The 3,280-nt window shown below is 45.7% G+C and overlaps 1 protein-coding gene across 1 annotated transcript in view; it reads right to left on the reverse strand.

Moving 5' to 3' along the window:
• NIPAL2 (NIPA like domain containing 2) overlaps positions 1-3,280 on the reverse strand; it is a 31,636-nt gene that overhangs the window by 19,570 nt on the left and 8,786 nt on the right. The gene's annotated exons all lie outside the window — the stretch shown is intronic.

The following is a 3,280-nucleotide window of genomic DNA, read 5'->3' on the forward strand; positions in this document are numbered from 1 at the left end:
ATTTGTTGCCATTCATCTGAGTAGCACAGTGAGACATAACAACCACATCTTACAACACCTTCCCCCACCCCTCTCTTCTTCCTGGGCTCTAATCACTTTGCTCCCGATTTCTCTACCTTCCCCACCCCTCTCCCCAGTGGCACAGGGGACAGGGAATGGGGTAATGGGGTTACAGTCAATTCACCTCTGCCGTTCTTCCCGGCATAGAAGTCCAGGAACAAGATGTTCCAAAGCAAGCTTCCCATGGAGTCATGGACTGCTTTGGGCACAGCCCCTGGCTCCAGCATGGGGACATCCATGGGCTGCTGACTGGCCTCCAGTCCAGCACACCTCACCCCCACTCTGAGGGTCCACCCCTGCTCTGGCATTGAGCGATTCTGAGGTCTCAATTTCAGTCACACTTGCCCTTGGGCTTGGCTTTTCTGCTCCAGTGTGGAGTCCTCCATGGCCTACACGTTCAACATGGCTCTGCCGTTGAACTTCCATGGGCTGCAAGGGACCTCCTTTACCTTCTCCTACTCCATAGAGTTGAACTGGGTGTCTGAGGTTCTCTTGTCTTCCCCCTCCTCCTCCTTCCTCCTGGCAATGAAGCTCTCTCTTTGTTTAGGCCAAGACTTCTTGCCCTGACTCTCCTGGAAGGGCAGCAGTGTGTGGGTGAGCGGCAGTAGTGACGAGGCCAGGATTTCTGGTAAGCAACTCAGTGTGCACATGATGTGTTAGAGAGGGAAGGGGTTTGGACTTAAGATGGATGAGACTGTTGGCCACCTGGGAGACATGGCTCTATTCCAGCACACAACATAAGAGTCTCTATCTCTAAGGAGAAGCAAAAGAGGCTGCATAGGTCCTATGTAAAAGAGATGAGGAAAGACCTTTGGGAGACATGCACTGGTCATGTTAGATTAATTTAGAAACTTAAAAGAAAGAGTCTGTCTAGGAGAGACAGTGAGGGGACACATTGAACCTAAATCATGGGATGCTGTTACAAGAGCTCTATTCCTGCCTGCAGTGTGAAATTCTTGGTTTATTCTTGAAATAACAGTTCAACCTTTTTGTGACCATCTTTGCCTCATTATCTCTGTTGTTCTGATGGAAAATTTAATTTGTGGTTAGCTCATAGATGTACTTTAGATGAATCTAGAGAGATTCATACCAAGAAGTAAACAGAGAACTGGAATTCAGCATCATATCTGTGTTAGTAAGTAGAAAATCAGATATAACAGAAGTCAGAAATTTAAACTGTATGAAGAATGATGGAGCTCTATGCAAATGAGTAAGTGCAATAAAAGAATCTTCAACTCAAAATGCCTCACTAAGAGTAAGCTGCCTGACACTGTTTTCTTTATTCAGTGTTCCAGTGACAACTTTGCTGGAGAAAAGACACTGGTATCCAGGCGACACTGGTATCCAGGCAACACTGGTAATAGCAGAACTACCTAGATTTAGAAAAGAGAGAAGACAAAAAACAGGAAAGAAGCAGCAGCAACCCAAGATAGTGCAGGAATTAATTACTGCTCTGTCTCTCTGCTGTTGTAGCTCTTCCAAACCCCACCTCAGCCCACCTACCTAGGCAGTCAACGTAACAGCAAAGACTTAATGAACTGCTGTCACAGTGGCTATTTTTTTTTTTTTAGTATCCCCTTGTCTGTTGGCATCCAATTTGGGGTGAGATGAGTTACGCCCAAAATTCCACTGTGTAGTTCTCTGGAGATGATAAATGGCAGCTTGGGGGGAATCACAGTCTCTGAGGCTGGCAGTGGGTGCATGGAGGCACTGGAATGCATCCAGATAATGAAACTTGTCACTCAGCTTGTCATCTGCTTTAATAATGCATTCAAATGTGGCAAGCTCTTTCACCAGAGATAGCTGGTAATGCACAAGAGATCAGGAGCTTAACAGAAAGTATGTATAATTAATGTTCTTTATGATGTGTAATATGTAGAGGAATCTAAAAATAGGAGATGTTTTAAGAATACATATTAGGCCATCTGGGATTAGAAGAAAAACTAAAGTAGGAGAGGAGGTACAACACAAAGGTGAGAGAGCAAGGCCCAGGAGAGACTCTGAGCACAAATGACAACTGTCCCTGTGGATAAGCCACCAACACTTCATATGCATTCAAGTGAAGAAGGAAAGCAAATGGGGTAAATCTAAGTAAAGAAGCAGAAAAAAGTTACACAAACCTGATGAGATGCCAGAGGAAACATATGACCAATCAGCAGCCTGGTAAACTCTGGCTATTACCTTCAGGGATGAATCTTAACCAAGTCACAGTAGCACAGCCAAGAGAGCACCTTGTTATTACAAACTGCCTAACACAATATTTAAATTTTTAAAAAAATTGTTAATTTTCTGGGGTTTAGGCTCCATAAGTTTGACTTTTAAATAGTCTTTTATGGTCTGCAATTTGTGGGGTGGGGTTGAATTTGGTTAAATCAAAGAAACCAAGGGCAGATTGTCTTGACAGACAGTGGCTGACTAGAAACGATGGGCCAGAGAAGGAGGGGTATGAAGGGAGCCTGTGAGCCCCAGGAGTGCAGGCTGGACTTCACTCACTTTGCCTTCTGCTGGCTTTGTAGCTTTCCCCGGGCCAGCAAGGCAAATGGCAGGGACCAATATGCACCCCAGGAGCCAAGTGAGAAATGCACAGCCCTCACAGCTGCTCTGCCCCTCTTCCTTAACATTTAGCTGCTTAAGACATCAACTCCTCCAGAAAAGTTTAAGAAAACATACTAGATGGTAAACACATTCCCCCACCATTTCCTCTCTTCCTGGAGGCCTTCAAGCTGACCCTGCTGTGAGCAGGAGGTTGGGTTAGGAACCTTCTGAGGTCCCTTCCAATCTGAGTTATCCTAGAACCCCTTGATCCTTGTCAGACAAGCAAGTGGGTATCCAGAAGTCACAGCTAAGCCCACCAGATATATGAGTTAAAGCCCTTACTGCATCCCAGATTCAGCTCTTAAAAGCAGCCCTGTCAAAACCCCTGTGCTCCACTCTATCCCCACCATCCCTCACAACACAGGCAAGGTATCTCCTGTCTTCCCACTTCTCCTCAACACCAGTGATGTTACACCTTCACAATTTTTTCCTAACCAGCTTCCCTTTCACCACGACTTCACTCTATCACTGCAGTATGAGCCTAACTTCCTACCACCCAGCCCCAATTTTCCCTTTCCCATGCCAAGGTCCTCTTCTTCCACCTCTGTCACAGAAGCTGTGTGCCTCCTCCTCCCACACCATTATACTGATTTTGTCCAATCCAGCCTTAAAAGACTCAAAGGAA

This window comes from Antrostomus carolinensis, unplaced genomic scaffold, assembly GCF_000700745.2.
Source record: "Antrostomus carolinensis isolate BGI_N321 unplaced genomic scaffold, ASM70074v2 scaffold16717, whole genome shotgun sequence".
Classification (NCBI taxonomy): Eukaryota; Metazoa; Chordata; class Aves; order Caprimulgiformes; family Caprimulgidae; genus Antrostomus; species Antrostomus carolinensis.